This window comes from Caretta caretta, chromosome 2, assembly GCF_965140235.1.
Source record: "Caretta caretta isolate rCarCar2 chromosome 2, rCarCar1.hap1, whole genome shotgun sequence".
NCBI lineage: Eukaryota > Metazoa > Chordata > Testudines > Cheloniidae > Caretta > Caretta caretta.
Window position 1 is genome coordinate 146,514,201 of NC_134207.1, and position 17,395 is coordinate 146,531,595.

At 44.6% G+C, this 17,395-nt stretch overlaps 1 long non-coding RNA gene across 1 annotated transcript in view; it reads left to right on the forward strand.

Annotated features, from left to right (window-relative positions):
* The window catches only part of LOC142071119 (uncharacterized), a 35,157-nt gene that overhangs the window by 7,570 nt on the left and 10,192 nt on the right, over window positions 1–17,395 (forward strand). Inside the window, exons 2-3 of the long non-coding RNA XR_012667100.1 lie at window positions 14,445–14,598; window positions 15,086–15,247. This is a non-coding gene — a long non-coding RNA (uncharacterized LOC142071119). The remainder of the gene's footprint in view (window positions 1–14,444; window positions 14,599–15,085; window positions 15,248–17,395) is intronic.

Sequence of the window (17,395 nt, forward strand, 5' to 3'; positions counted from 1 at the left end):
TGTATATTTTTACCACGGTTGACATAAAAATCAAATACATCACAAGGCTAAACCTTAACAGTAACACTAAATTTCTTACAAGTCAGTGATTATAAGTATCTTGATAAAGCATGCCTCTCACCTTACTAAATCCCTTGGCTGGCTAGGTGTGTCCTCCATGCTACCAGCTATGGGGCAAATCTTCCCCCTCCCTTGGTAGATTGTATCAACCCAGACACTAGCTTCCAAATTATCATCTGCTACCAATTTTAAGGCTAGACACTCATTCTTTCCATCAGCAGGATTAGGTCCTTCCTCCCAACACACCTTTTTTTCTAGAAGGTTGAAAACTGAACCTCCCTGCTTATAGGAATCCCTTTGCTGGCTAGATGTGTTTACCAGCTGCAGCCCCTCTGTGCTATGAATATCTACACAGACATTCTCCTGCATGCTTGTTTGTGGATCCACCACCACCACCAGCATAGAGGCTGGACTCTGTTTTAAAGAGATACCAAATGAATCCAAAGTGTCTAAGGGTGAGAGTTTATCTGCTCTCCCCTGCATCCTTGTGGGTTAAGTCATAAGGCTGTTCTGCTTTGAAAAACCAGTAATCCCAGTCTTTCCTCAGACCCTGAGGCACAGACTGCTTACTTAAAAAATCAGCATGGAGACATTCATGTTCCAACAGCCTTGTCTCCCCAACAAGCTGGTCAAACACAGCCACTCGGTTATGGGGCTGTTCAAATTCCCTGACTATTTTCTTTCCATCCAAAATCTCCTCAAAGATATCCCCACTGGATCTTCCTAAAGCTGGCTCAGTGTAGCTACACACCTCAGAAAGTCTCTGGCAGTTTTAGGAACTGAAACTCCCTTGATCAAATCACTTTCACTATATCCCTCAATTACAGCAAACTGCTTGCAAAAACTACCCTAAAGATTTTTATCTTCAGAATCTTTCTAAGGACATGTCGACACTGGCAGAGTTACAGCGCCAGGAGTTACAGCACCACTCAGAGAGCACTGAAGGAAAACCACTGTTGTATGTTCACAGCGTCAGCTGCCTGTGCAATAGCGTGTTCACACTTGCGGCACTTGCAGTGGTATTCGGAGCATTGCACTCTGGGGAGCTATCACACAGAGCATTTCTTCCTCTTCTGCCGCTAAGAGTTGTGGGAAGATGGAGGGGGTCGCGGGGCATCCTGGGTCCTGTCCCAATGCCCCATGATGCATTGCTTTGCTTCCCAGCAATCCCTGTGCTTCCATCCTCATTTGGCGTCATCTTTCCATGGTTTCTGTACTGCACACTTTGCCTCTTCAGTCTGCAGGAATGGATCCCGAACTGTTGTCTAGTATGCTGCTTGCTCTGACCAACACATCACGAGTGGCAGTGGAGTTATTCCTTAAACTACAAAGGCAAGAGGAGTGCAACATTGATCCCACCACGCATACTAGCTATGACACGAAATTGCTTGTGGCATTCACAGATGTGCTGACCACAGTGGAAAGCTGCTTTTCAGCTCATTCCACTGAGTGCTGGAATCACATTGTGATGCACGTCAGGGATGGTTAGCAGTGGCTGCAGAACTTTCACCTGAGGAAAGCCACATTCCTGGGACTGTGTGATGAGCTCGCCCCAGCCCTGCGGTGCAAGGACATGAGAATGAGAGCTGCCCTGCCATTGGAGAAGCGCGTGGTGATTGCACTGTGGAAGCTGACTCCTCCAGACTGCTACCGATGGGTTGCTAACCAGTTTGAAGTGGGAAAGTCGACCACTGGACTCATGTTGATGGAAGTGTGCAGGGCCATTAATTGCATCATGCTCTGAAAGACCGTGACTCTGAGCAACGTGCGTGACATTGTGGATGGGCTTTGCACAAATGGGCTTCCCTAACTGTGGAGGGAGATAGATGGCACACACATTCCAATTCTGGCACCAGACCAGCTAGCCACCAAGTACATTAATCGCAAGGCATATTTCTCAATGGTTCTCCAGGCTCCTGTGGATCACTGTGGTCGTTTCACAGACATTAACGCAGGCTGGTCCAGAAAGGTGCTTGACGCGTGCATCTTTCAAAACACTGGCCTGTTCAGAATGCTGCAAGCAGGGACTTTCTTCCTGGACCAGAAGATCACTGTAGGGGAAGTCAAAATGCCCATTGTGATCCTGGGAGACCCTACCTACCCCTTAATGCCATGGCTTATGAAGCCATACACAGGGCAACTTGACAGCAGCAAGGAGTGGTTCAACAACAGGCTGAGCAAGTGCAGAATGACTGTTGAGTGTGCTTTTGACCATTTAAAGGCCTACTGGTGCTGCCTCTATGGGAAGCTTGACATGGCCGATGACAATATTCCTATGCTTATAGCCGTGTGCTGTATGTTCTGTAATATTTGTGAAGGGAAGGATGAAAGCTTCACTCAGGGCTGGACTGCAGAGGCTCAGCTCCTGGAGGCTGAGTTTGAACAGCCAGAGATTAGGGCTATTAGAGGGGCACAGCGCGGGGCCATAAGGATCAGGAATGAGGCAGCAATTTGAAGCTGAAAGCCACTAATATTTGTTGCTGTGCTCGGGACTGCTGTCTGTATGCATGTATCATTTTTATAGCCACTAGAGCCAGCATATGGAGGAGGCACCTTTTCAAGAACTTCTCTTACTTTCGCTTTCACTCCTGTGTCAGGAAATTGACAGAGCTACTGTGAGACTCTGGTGGACATTTCAGCAGTGGTTTTGACCCACCAAGGGCACCTGACAGAGCTTATGAAGCAACAGAAGAAGGCAGAGGAGGGAGTACCTAGGCTTGGCAGACTCACACTGGCTGATGCTGCTCATGACACTTGGTATAGCTGCTAGTGCTCTGTACGTAGACTAGCACTTCTGGAGCAGGGCCACTAGCACAGACTGGTAGGATTCCATCATCATGCAGACCTGGAATGACCAGCAGTGGATCCAGAACTTTTGCATGAAGAAAGCTACATTTCTGGAGCTTTGGGAGCAGCTTGTCTTCCAGCATAAAGATACATGTATGGAGCCATACTTGCCAGTCCAGAAGCTGGTTGCTATAATATAGCCCAAACTGCAACAGGTTCATTGCAAACTAGTTTGGTGTTGGAAAGTCAACCACTCTGAGGCAAGAGTGTATTTTACCCCAGGGTGCAGGCATAAATAGATATTCCTGGAGTAATTGCTGGCTTTGAGAGAATGGGGTTTCCAAACTGCGCTGGGGCCATTGATGGGACTCATGTGCCCATAGTTTGCCCTCCTCAAGGAACGTGAGTACATAAACTACAAAGGGTACTACTCCATTTTTATGCAGGCCCTCATGGACCACAGAGGGTGATTTATGAACTCAATGTGTCCTTCAGTAGAGAAGTTCATGATGCCAGGGTTCTTTGCCGATCAGGAGTCTACATTCATGGACAGTCTGGGACACTATTCCCACCAACTGACATTGTCATAAATGAAGTTACGTCCCTGCTGTTATTGTGGGGAACCACACATACCCACTTCTATTTTGGCTTATGAAACTGTACCCTGATTTAAGAGGCCATGACAAAAGAAGGTTTAATTACCCTCTCACCAGGGGCAGAATGGTTGTTGAATGTGCTTTTGGTAGATTGAAATCCTGTTGGAGATGTTTACAGACCTGTTTGGATTACAGTGTCATTAATGCTGTCCACATTTCTGTGGCTTACTGTGCTCTTCACAATCTTGGTAAAGCCAGAGATGAACAATTTCCCCACTCAATGGCTCTCTGACAGTGATACAATCAGCCAGAAAGTTCACCTACCACAACTGGGTGAACCCAGGCAACAGAAGTCAGGGATGCTTTGTGCTCCCACATGATGGACTTGCATGGCACAATGGAATACCATTAGTATTAGTACATTATTAATGTGCTTGTGGTGGTGTGGGGACTCATTGATTGTGAATGACAGGACCGCTTATGAAATGGAGGTGGGTTATTCACAGTATGGCTTGATGTAAGGAAGTGATTGAAGTATGAATTGCTATAGATAACCATTCCCAGACAGGCCAGCTGCCATTATCACACCAAAAAACCAGTAACAACAGAACCTTACAGAAAAAAAAAACAGTAAAAACAAAGTGCATGAACAAGTGCAAACAGTGAAATCATTTACATGACAGTAATCTCCTACTATGGCATATACCCTGGCCATCCATTCTCCTTTCCCTGTTTCCCTGTTTGCTACACACTTGGTGCTGGGGGGAGGGGTGGAGGCATCCATAGTGGAGGGCATGAGCAGCAGGTATCGCAAGCCAGGGGAGGTTGAGCCTCCCCAAACAGCCAGGTGTTGCCCCACCCACACTCTGCCCCAAAACCTGCTCCTGCTTCCCACTCTCCTCCCCTGGCCTGGGCTGGGGCTAGGGCAGGCTGACCTGTGGTCTGGGACTCAGGGCAGCTGGGGTCAGTGCTCTGTCTGCCTGGTGCTGGGCCACCTGCCAGGCACTCTGGCACTCAAGGGCTGGGGCCGCACCACCTGGCACTCCGGGACGCTGGGGGTGGGGCTGTGCTGCCCAGCGCTCTGGGGCTGCCTGCTTGGCACTCCAGGACTGGGGATGCTGGGGCTGGGGATACTGGAACTGTGCCATCTGGTGTTCTGGGGCGCTTGCGCTGGGACTGCTGGAGTGGGGGTGTGGGGGCCTAGCAGCCTCAGGGCTCCTGAGGGGAAAGGGAGGGGCCTTGGGCAGAAGGGGCGGGGCCAGGGGCTAGCCTCCCCGAGCAGGCATTCACATGATGCCCATGGGGGAAGAGGCCAATATGAAGGACTGCATGGGCAAGGTGGCCCTGCCCAGCCGCTCATGGGGCCAAATTGCATATGCCACGCAGCCATAGAGTCTTCCATGCTACTTCTGGACTGAAGCACAGGCAGTCATTACTGATATGAGCTACTGAAACTTTTTTCTGCTGAGTTCTGTCCTCCTCCCTTAGCTGCTGTTTCTGTTCCAGGAACTGCAAAGCAAGTGCCTGCACTTGTGCTGAAATCCTCTGCTCAAGCTGTGTAGCCAGGCTAAGCCTTGCCTCTTGCCATCCCTTTCCTCTAGCCATAAGTCTCTCTGTCTTTGTTACGGGAGCTGCTTGTTGGCCCTCTCCAAAACTTCAACCATAAGTTCATCATAGAAATGCTTCGTTTTGGAACAGTCTGTGAAGCTACATTGGTCTAGGCTTCTGCTGCAGTATGGATAGTCTGTGGAGGAACTGCAGCCAGTAGAGGTTGAGGGGCCTGGAACATTGTCTCAAATAGCTCAGAGCAGGAGTTCAGAAAAAATCATTGTTAGGATTTCAAGGACATAGAATGATACTTTTACAAACTGAAGTTCTGTACACTGTGAGAGGGATGCTTCAGACCACAGAGGGTCCCTAGACACAGCCTGGCTAATCACAGCAAAAGAAGTGCACACACAATGGTAAGTTGAAAATGCAAAGCTGCTTTTTTTATTTTAGAAAATTTCAGAACTACTTTGGGTTTTGGGGGCATGTCATCAGTGACCATGCTACAAAAACATTGTCTATCGTTTCAGATCTTCCATATTTTGGAGGACATAACCATTCTTGTGGTACCTGACTGGCAAAGGGAGATGATATTCCAAGCTGTTGGTAGGAAACCTGCAGTTTATGCAACTAAGGTATTCAAACGTATAGTGACTGACCGGCACATCTATGAGTGGAGTAGGCTATCAAGGTGGCCTGTAAAAAAACGCCCTTTCCTGAAATGTGACCACCTACCTGGAGTTCCTGCTTCAGGAAAAGTTTGCACCTGGGATTGGGTCAGAATTCATGAGGGAATCAACAGGATGCTGCGTTAACTTCCACATGACTTACCCTGTTATGGCTGCATGCAAACATGCAGAACTCCACAGACTTCCTCCTTCCTCCTCTCCCCCAGCACGTTTCGGGACAAAATTTCAAATCCCAGTCATATTTGGGACAAATAATTTTATCACTTTGATGGGGTATACAAATCCCACACTGGGCAACAAGGGGGTAAGGAACTACTCTGGGCCCAGTCAGCCCTGCCCACCACCCCTGTAGCAAATGCTCCAACTAGGGGAGGAGTTAAAAGGCAGGAGAACAGCTCATTTGGTGGCAGACCTCATTTGGCGGCAGAAGAGAGCAAACCTGCAGCTCCAGCAAAGGAGAGCTGAGGAAAGGCAGAATCTCTCCCCATGACAACTGCCCAAAGGTCCCTCCCTAAGAGAAGAGAGGACCTGCTACAGAGACAGTTTGAGAGGGAAGCATTCCCCTCTTCCTCTTATATGGACTCCCAAGTTCTGTTAATTTCCCTTTACTATGTTTAGACTACCCCAGAATGGGAAAGCCATAGGACTGAGCTGCCCAGGAGGGTGGGCCATACCACAGCAAGAGGCAGTCTCCACCCAAGAAAGGAAGAGAGCTGCCCCACTATACGCAGCTGCCAGAAGACACCCTTCATGCTGCCTAGACCCAGATAGCAAATTTGGGGCAATTGCAGGGGAGGTGATAGGAAGTGGCCTGGGAGGGCAGCCTTAAGCAGCTCCCTGGCTGTCAGGTCAATGATAGCCCTCAACGGGCCCTGAGTCAGAGCCCGGTGGAGTGGAGAGGGCTGGGCTCCGCAACCAACAACCCCCTGCAAGTCACGGGCCTAAGCCCTGATCACTAGACAATGCTCCCCTACCAACCAACCCCCAAGTGTCACAGTCGCCAGTGGACTGCACAGACTACTTCTAACTGAAATGGACCAGATTTGTAAATGGATCACTTTTCTACCTCCCCCACTCCCACACAGTTCGCTGTTTCCAGGCAGATTGACAGATCATTGAGTGGTTATAGAGCGGCATACTTACAGGCATGGCAATGTAAGGTTATTATTTTTAAGAAACAAAAATGGCCCTTGCAAATATCTGTGCCTTTCCATTAGAAATATACTTTAAAGTTGTTCTTAACTGTTTGCATTTCCCGGCCACCATTTTGAACTCAACATGGTAGAGGGAAGAGGAAGGGGGAATGCCAAGAGACTGGCATACAATCTGCCATTAGTAGATACACGCTGCTAGCTGGGGCTTCTCATAACGTTTGCATTGGTTCATAGACTGGAAATCCCTCCCATGACTGAGTTAATAAACATTAAAATGGAGGCAGAAACTTACCAGGCACAGGGGCAGCTCCTGTTCCTTCTGTGTCTTTTGCAGGCTTCACAGTAGGCTGTTCCTCAGTGGGGACACCAGATAGCTCCTCTGGACCCAGAATGTCCTGCTCCTGCTCCAAAGCCAGCTCTGGGACCAATTTCAGCAACAGAGTGACTTATTCTCACTCGGTGCCTGCTGTTGGCTCCCATCTCTTCCCCATCATGGATTCTGGGGCAACGGGGCGCCATCCTAGTTGACCAGGTCATCATGCACCACTTTTGGCTCCATGCTAAGTGCAGTGGCTAGCACCCAGTCAAACGCCTCATCATATGGGCATGATTTTGGTGAGTTGCCTGAGGTGTGGTTCTGGTCCCTGAACACTTTGCGGTACTGAACTCTTCAGCCACTCCCTGCACTGATCACTTGTTCAGTAAATTTGCAAATCTATCAGTTTCTTCACTATTTGCTAGTATGTGTGGTCATTCCTGGTACTCTTATTAAAGTTCACAGTTTTGCTGTCCTCGCACCAGAGATTCACCAAAAGCTGACTGTGCTTCCATGACTATGAAGCACCATGCTTTGCAAAAGATTCTTCTGTTTAATATCCATTGCAAACACAGAAGGCTCTCTGATGGTGCGTTTGCTGCTCAGTAGTCAGAAGACAATGGAAGGTTAATGCCGACTCTCTAAGCTGCTGCTGTACACCAAGGAGGACTGCTTCCCTTTTCATTGGAGTCTACTGAAGATTTGTGGGATAGAAAGGACAAACAAAGTTGGCCCATGATATTGTGGAATACTTTCAAAGGACTCCCAGAACCCAAGTTGGTGTGGCTGCATCTACACTGCCAAGCAATAGGGCTTGAACCTTGGGACACGGCTTGACTCGGATTCAGCACCTCCAGCCCCACAGGGTCCGAGGATCCTAGATCCGAGCCTGAGTCTGAGAGATCTGTGTGTGTATGGAATAGAGTCTGGGCTCAAGCCTGCGTCTCAGCCCAGGTTTACATTATAGTGTATGGGACCCCAGTAACGAGCAAGTGCTGAGAGAATGCAGAATTGGTCAACACTACACTCGGCTGATACGGCAACTCATGGTGTTGGACGCCATCAGGTAGTCGAGGGACATCTACATAGAACACATCACCGGACATTGGCAATACCAGGAGGGATGAGCTGGAGTGCCGATGAGAAAGTAGGGAAGTCAGGAAAGTAACTGAAATACTTTCCTCATGAATTGTATTTTCTAAATGGACAACCAACCTAATTCTCAATTACTGAGGGATAATCTCCATTCATTGATATATTTTACTTTCCACAACCAAATCTCTGTACAACGTTTCATGAGTGATATATCCAGTATTCGGATTCTAATATCTAAACTGTATTGTTAAATCTATTCACCTAAATTTGGGTTATTGTTGATTATGTACTCTATGTATCGTACGACTTTTAAAAACAAACTTTGTATTTGTGGATAATCTAAGCATTATGCCCAGATGTACAGACACTCTTTTCCCAACTTATGTATTATATAATTTTTTTAACATTAGCTTTAATAAATATTTACCCTATACCCTAGTTTCCCAGGTCATTCTGTTCACTCTTTTTAAATATTGGCACAACATTGGGTTTTTTTTTCCCAGTCCCCTGAAACTTCCCCAATGTTACAAGGTTTGTTAAAAATCAACCTTAATGTTTTAGAGAGCTCCTTGGCTAATTTTTTTTAATACTCTTGGGTGGAAGTTATGTAGTACTGCTGCTAATTTTAAAATGCTTAACTTTAGATGCTGTTTAACATACTCCATTGTACCAGATAAAATAGAAAACATTTTATTATCGCTGCAAGATATAAATATGTTGTCCTGCTTCTTTACAAATGCAGAACAGCAGAAATATTTATTGAACATGCCTTTTCTGAATGACGATTGATAATTTTATTATCCTTGTCTAATATTGGGCCTATGTCATTGCTAGATTTTTCTTTATTCCTCATATTTAGATTTCTTATTCAATATTTGTCTTTAATCCATTAGATCTTTCATTGATAATTTTAGCCCCACCCCCCATCCAGGCTCCTTGCTCGGTGCCCAACCCTGGTCTGAGCTCCTCCCTGCCCCCAGGCTGCTTGCTCAATACCCCGCCCCAGCCTCAGTGCACCTTCCCCTTTCCACGTTGCTTGTTGGGTGCCAAACCCCAGCCTGATCGCGTCTTCACAGGCTCCTAACTGGATGCCCAACCCCAGCCTGAGCACCGCCCCCACGCCCCTAGGCTACTTGCTGGGTGCCCGACCCTGGCATCAGCGCATGCCCCCGCCCACAGGCTGCTTGCCAGATGCCCAACCCCACCATGAGCACAACCCCCTGTGATGTTATTGACATGAACTGTGACTGTATAGCCCACTGTTGAAACCAAGGTCCTATAGTGGCACCAAATCTTGTACAAAGGAGGTCAAGTAAGGATTTGCTGGTTATGATTTGCTATCTCTATGCATGTATCATTTTTGTATTTAAAGTTATAACTATGGGTTCTGTACTGTCTGTATTTTCAAACTTGTGCTATGCTTCTGGGTGACACCCCAGACAGTTTGGCATCAGCACTGCCTAGCCTGCTTGGTAGCCCATTAAGGACCATCCATTATACAACTGACCCATTGAGAGAAGGCAGATACACCTTATGACTCAGCAAGACATGCAGGGCATGCCTATGGAGAGGACTCTTAAGGCTTTCAAGCCATGTGCCGGGCAGCTTGTGTATGAAATAAAGGAAGCTAAAGTCACATGGCAAGAGGCTATAAAAGGCAGCTGCATCTTCTCCATTTTGTCTTTAATCCTGCCTCTTACCTCTGGAGGAACTTTGCTACAAACTAAATGACTTATCCAAACTGTGGATGTACTCCAGAAACTTGATTCCGTTTAACCAATTTTAACTCTCATCTGTATTTCTTTCTTTTTATGAATAAACCTTTAGATTTTGGATTCCAAAGGATTGGCAACAGCGTGATTTGTGGGTAAGGTCTGACTGGTATATTGACCTGGGTCTGGGCCTTGGTCCTTTGGGATCGGGAGAACCTTTTTTCTTTTATTGGGGTATTGGTTTTCATAACCATTCATCCTCCATAAGGAGCGGTGCTGGTGGTGATACTGGGAAACTGGAGCGTCTAAAGGAATTGCTTGTAAGACTTCTGGTTAGCCAGTGGGGTAAAACCAAAGTCCTCTCTGTTTGGCTAGTTTGGCGTGCAAAGGACCCCCAGCCTTGTGCTGTGACAGCCTTGCTCTAAGCAGTTTGTCCTGAATTGATACTCTCAGTGCAAGTGCGTATCCTTAAATCATAGAAGGTTAGGGTTGGAAGGGACCTCAGGAGGTCATCTAGTCCAACCCGCTGCTTGAAGCAGGACCAATCCCCAAGTTTTGCCTCAGATCCCTAAATGGCCCCCTCAAGGATTGAACTCACAACCCTGTGTTTAGCAGGCCAATGCTCAAACCACTGAGCTATCCCTCCCCCCAAATAGTGTGAACACACTATTGCACAGGCAGCTGTCAGTGTGAACACACAACAGTGGTTTTCCTTTGGTACTCTCTGAGCAGCGCTGTAACTGCCAGTGCTGTAACTTTGCCAGTGTAGACGTGCCCTTAGACTGTGGCATCAGCAAAGGGGACTGAGAGGGAGGAAGAGCCACACCCACCTATACGCTTACAGTTACACTTGCTTTAATTTAAGGTTTTCTCTACAACCATAATTGCTTTAAATGAAAGCTAAAATTGTTCACGCTCACCCCAGGTAGTCTTTCATATTCCGTGAGAAAGATTGCATTAGTTTGTTTTGTTGGCTTTTACAATTTCCCATCTTTCTCTTAACTTTGTACACACAGTCATATTTAGAGAAGAATTCCATTTTGGTAATGTTTACCCCAAGTTAATTCACAATCAAAATATATAGACTGGAAAAACTAAAATTTTGTTAACTGCACGTTAGTAGCTCTTCTAAAAATTGAAGTGCCAAATTACAAGTTTCGACTGCTCTAGAGCTATGACTAAGACAATAGCAGTATTTTTCCATTCCCAGTTTTCATTGTTCACAGATCACATTAAAGATCATGCAGTAGTACTGCCAAGAGCTCAAAAAAACATCACTGCCAATCTATTTTATATATTCCCTCCTATTTGGCATGGATGTAATAATATTCCCAGAAAAAAATTAAATTTGAGCAAAGATCAGGAGTATACACAAGCAATTTAATGATAAAAATCACAAAATAATATCATTATCTCAAAACAAGCATTACAAACGCAAGACATTCACAGTTACAATTAAGTTTAACAGAAATCCAATCATAAGTTATGGAAGTACAGATAAGGCACCCAAAGACCCTTAATGCTACTGTGTAGTGACATTATGAGGAAATTAATTTTTGGAAACAAGTACTTAAATTTAATCTGTACCACAAACACTACCATGCCACAAGTGTAATCATGTGACATCAGTACACAGAGAAATGGTTGTTGGTTTCCAAGGCTGTATTATGGCCCTCACTCCTGGAACCATGGGATCATATCAGAATTTGAGCTTTTATTAAACAAAGTTTCGTGGTTACTAAAAAGAAATGCAAGAGAAGTGTAACCAATGCAGTAATATAGCTCTGTACATCTGTATGGGGTTTTAACTCCAAGACTTTCTGCTCTGAGAAGCCATAATAACATCATTCCAGCAGAGGACTTTATGTGGAAGGAGGAGAAATGCATGGCCCACCCAACAGCCAGCATGTATTACAGGCCCCTTGCTGTAACTCCTTCATGCCTGGGGGGAGGGGAAGGAGACCTCTACTGCTTCCAAGGGGAGGAGGGGCCTCTGTTGCTGGTCCTGTGGGGGGTAAAGAAAGCCTCATGCTGCTGATCCTGCCTCTAGGAGTTGAAGTTCCTCTGCTGCTGCTCCCAAGAAGATAGGGGGACATACTGCCCTTCCTGGAAGGAGAAGTGGGTCCCCAACTGCCACCCTTGCCTCTTTGGTGTGGGAGGGTGCCCCTGGCTGCTGCTACATGGGGTCAAGGCAATGGGAGACCCCAAGTCTCCATATATCAAGGCCCTTGAGTTGCCCTAATCTGGCCCTGATGCCTTACTGGGGCATTTCTATAACTTTCCACTCTTGACTGGTATACTGCTTTTTTGTGCTTTGGGGAAAAAAGAACTCATGATCTCTCTGTCTTTTAGAAATATCTACTTGATTACATTATTGGCTGAACTCAGTAAAAGACCCATGTTACAAATAACACTCCAAATTCAATAACTATTATTCCACAAAAATCTCACACTCATCATCCCCTTTGCTAATCTTAATACTGAATAATTTGTGCAAAAAATCTTGTACTGTCTCACATTTCAAAATAGCAGTAGTCTTATACACAAAATATTTCAGAATATTTACTTTTATAGTATAAAGAGCAATGTAATTGTCAAAATAAATTAAGAAGTGCATTTTGTGATGAAGTGCCCTTGCTCTTTTGATTGTGGTGTGTGTGTGTATGTATTTAATTCATAAAATTCAGTAGTTCACTAATGAGTCCCCCAATGCAAATTATTCAAGTTCTACTGTATTTACAGCAGTGCCTATAGTTGTTCTGGCTCAGATTAGTTTCAGTACATGATAGCTGAAAAGTATCCAATACAAAAATATAGTTATGCTTGAAGAAGGCTGTTTTCTATTTTATTCAAGTGAAGTGGTTTGAAATTGTCTGTCAAATATCCTGCCTTCCTGTAATTTTTTCCAGCAACAGTAGTAGCATGGGGAAAGGATTTCATTTACTTAGTAAATGCTATTGAATTTGCATATTTAAAGGTAACCATGTAAAGAAATAATTGGTATGTTCATATAATTTTAAACAGGTAATATTGATAAAGATGGCCCATAATGTATCAAACCAATTATCATAACCTGTTTAGAAATATTAGAGGCAGAGATGGTAGTGATGCCTATTATTAAGCTTGTCTGACACTTCCAACATAAGACCCAGTTTTTAGTTGCTTATAACTTCAGCATACTAACTGTTCAGTTTGAAATTTTCAATGTCAAGTGTCAGCCTCAGACTAACTATTTTAACTGGAAAGTTTTAACTAAAAGAGTTCAACAGTTTCCAAGAACCAGATTAGGGAAAACTATATTGTTTTGTTCACATTAAAAAATAATTTAACAACCTTTTTTTTTTTTTTCTTATTTTTGTTAAGAAGCTTTAGTGCCCCCATAGTACCGTTTGTCATTCCCTGTGCAAATCTACCCACGTGTGGCCAATGTATGCACCTTTGAAAAAAAATCAGTTTCCATATGCTTGGTAGAAACTGCTTAGAGCTTCACAGATAAAATTTCTGAAGATTTCATCTGCCACTGAGTATGCTCTGGCCTGAGACGGCAGGTGCTGAGACTTTTCCTCCAACTGCTACTCCAGGCTATTTCAGGGACAGGGCAGGTACCAAAAATGAGAGCAGACTCTCTCTCCTGTGCTGTCAGTTACCTTCTGCTGGCACCCAGGTAGCATGGATAAGAGCTGGGCAAAATTTTTCAGATGAGTAGTTTATTCACCAAAAATATGTAGTTTTGTCTGATCCAAAATTTGACACAAATTTGTTTAATAGTTTCAGCCAAAAACCTTTTGGGGCTAGATTTATAAGGGGACTTGGTTGCAATTCACAAAACAGCTTGAGGAAATGATGGTGTTCTCCCACCTGCCCTTATAATCTTTAGCCCATTGGTTAGGGCACTCACCTGGGATGTGGGAAACCCAGATTAGATTCCCTGCTCTGAAACAAGGATTTGAATTCAGGTCTCAAACCTCCCAGGTGACTACCCTCGCAACCAGCCTATACAGTATCATGCACCCTCTCTCTGGGTATGTCTACACAGAATAACAAAAATACTGAAGCAAGTCCCAGAGCCTGGGTCAACTGACTTGGGCTCATGCTATGAGGCTAAAAATGTCATTACAGACATTCAGGTTCAAGTTCCGAGAGCCTCTGGGTTCAGAGCCCAGGCTTTAGTGCCCAAGTGTACAGAAATATTAGCAGCAGTGGGTAGAAGAGGAGAGAACAGAACTCATGGTCTCCTGGCTTGTAGATGAGTATTCCTTCCATATGACTATTTTATTAGAACTCCTTAGGAAGCTTCACAATGTGCTAGCAAGCTATAGTAGAATACAGCTCTGCAGCTTTCCACTTAATTCCCAAAATAAAGTCTAACAGCTTTTTACATTTAAAAAGATTGCCCTTTTCAGTACTATGCACTAATTTTTAGTGACGGCATTCCAGTTATATACATTTAAAGTGCCTCTGTTTCCTGTTTTTTAACTCTGTTGCAGCTTTGACTATAGCATACATGACATGCTATACACAGTGTACAATCTGGACTGATGAACAGCTGTGTCCCCTCAGTTCTCCAACCTGGGGTGTTCCTTACACTGCTTTTCAGTGAGAGCTATCGCTTCTGGTCTGCTCACACCCAGTCTCCAGTATGTAAGTTACTTCCAGTTATATTGCATGAGTGCTAAAGCCAGCCAGTCTTCAATTATATTGCAGAGAAACACCAGTAAACTCCCAGTCCCAGACTTTCCCCAGTAATGCATGTCTTGTACTACCTGGCTTTCTCCTGGACACTACAAGCTCACATAAAGTCATTTTATTAATATAAAATGATATGCACAAATCCTGTTATCCCAAATGGAGTTTCGCAAACACTTCAATCCAAATAACACTGGTTTAGATAAAACAAACAAGTTTATTAACTACAAAAGGATATAGTTTAAGTGATAAGTAATGAGGCATAAAAGTCAGAAGTTGTTACATTAACAAGAAAAGTAAAATGCAACTAATGCCTAGCTTTAAAAAATAGAGTGAATACAAAGCAAAGGTCTCTCACCAGATGTTTCAGCAGTCTTACTGTCTGAACTTATTTCAGTCAGGATCCCTCCCACAGTCCAATGCTGCTTCCTTTGTTCTTCAGGTGTCATGGGTGCCGTGAGCAGAGAGAAAGGGACGAATGTTTTGGGGCATCTGCTTTCCCTTCTTATACTTCTTTCTCTTCTTCAAGAAGCATCTCTAGCTGAGGTTCAGGAGACAGAAAATCTGTGAAGATGGGAACGCCAAGCTATTTCTTTGTCAACAGGTAGCTATTTCATCCACAACTTCTTTCCTGCCCAAGAGTGGCCATTTAACCAGGTGATGGTTAAACCTGGCTGAGGCATCAGTTTGCCTTTTTGTTTCTGGGAAACTGGTTTGTGGTCACTCTCCAGACTTGGAACATGTCTTAGTTATACCATACAGAGGAATCTTATAACTTTACATACAGTGTTGCCACAGTATTTTACCAGGAAATAAAGATCAGCAAATTATGAGTTTTCAAATGATACTTCACAAGCCATACTTTGTACAAAATTTATCATAATCCTGTGAAAGGGGTGAACACAAGGGTACAGACTGGCACAGATTAGCTTTTCCTGCCCTATAATGTTACTTAGGGTATGTCTACACTGCAATTAAAAACACATGACTGGCCTATGCCAGCTGACTCCTTCTCACGGGGCTTGGGCCATGGGGCTATTTCATTGCAGTGTAGATTCCAGGGCTCAGGCTGCAGCCTGAGCTCTGGGACGCACAGGGACCAAGACAGTGTATGGCAAGACAAAACAGTGCAGGACTTATCCAAGCAGATTATTCACCCCAGCAGCTGTGTGGGGCCCTCCTTTGTCTGCTGGGAGCAGAGGGGACCCCTGCAGCAACTACTGCTCACAAGTGGGTCCCTGCTGCTGTTCCTATAGTGGAAAAGAGTGGCCCCTGCTGCTACCTCTCTGTGAGAAGAGGGACCCCCTGCAGCCATCTCTGCTTTTCTTGGAGTGGAGGTAGGGCTACTGCAGCCCCTTCCCTCCTGAAAATGTGGGGTGGCAGGCCCCTCAACATCCCAGCATGTTCTTGTCTAAGTATCTACACACCATGTGGGGGTAGGAGGGGAGGCAAGGCCAAGGTGACAGTCCATGTTATAGGGTGCCTAGGATCCCAATTTGCCTAAATCCAGGTCTGGGGGAAGTATCCCAAAAATGGGTCATGTTTGGGTTAAGCCAGAGAGAAAGAAATCCACCAATAAAGGACTATTTTTTGTCCTTTGTAAGGATGTTGATAAATTGGAGAGAATTCAGAAGACAGGAAAACCTACCCAATAGTAAAGTTCAAGCCCTACTCAAGCTTGAGTAAGCTCCATCTATTTAGTTTATCCAAGCCAAGATTAAGAGGTGACTTGACCATAGGGGAAGAAATTTAATAGCAGAGGGCTCTTTAATCCAGAAATTTAACAATATCCAATTTCTGGAAGCTGAAGCTAGATAAATACAGACTAAAAATAAGGCACAAAATTTTAAGTCAGGGTAATTAATCATTAGAACAATTTATCTAAGGATGTAGAGGCTTCTCCATTACATTAAGTCTTTAAATCAATACTTGCTGTCTTTCCAAAAAACAGATGCTCTAGCTCAACCAGAAATTATGTCTTGATGCTAGAATCACTTGGTGAAGTGTTATGGTCTGTTATGCAGGAGGTTGGGCTAGATCATAAATCTCTTCTGACCTTAAAATCTAAACCCGGGAGCCGCTGGAGAAAGCCCTACACTGAAGATTGAAGGTTTATGTTTGTGAGACAGACTGGTTAGACCTGAGACAGTTAGAGGACTGGTCTGGGCAAATGCTCTTGAAGGAAGGATAAACAAAAATAGATCTGTGACTAGGGTTTTTGATTTCAAAAGGGCTAACTTTAAAAAATTAAGGAAATTAATTAGGGAACTGGATTGGACTGAAGAACTTGTGGATCTAAAGGTGGAGGACGTCTGGAATTACTTCAAGTCAAAGTTGCAGAAACTATCAGAAGCCTGCATCCCAAGAAAGGGGAAAAAATTCATAGGCAGGAGTTGTAGATCAAGCTGGATGAGCAAGCATCTCAGAGAGGTGATTAAGAAAAAGCAGAAAGCCTCCAAAGAGTGGAAGATGGGAGGGATCAGCAAAGAAAAGCTACCTTATTAAGGTCAGAACATGTAGGGATAAAGTGAGAAAGGCCAAAAGATATGTAGAGTTGGACCTTGCAAAGGGAATTAAAACCAATAGTAAAAGGTTCTATAGCCATATAAATAAGAAGAAAATGAAGACAGAAGAAGTGGGACCGCTAAACACTGAGGATGGAGTGGAGATAAATGATAATCTAGGCATGGCCCAATATCTAAACAAATACTTTGCCTCAGTCTTTAATGAGGCTAATGAGGAGCTTAGGGAT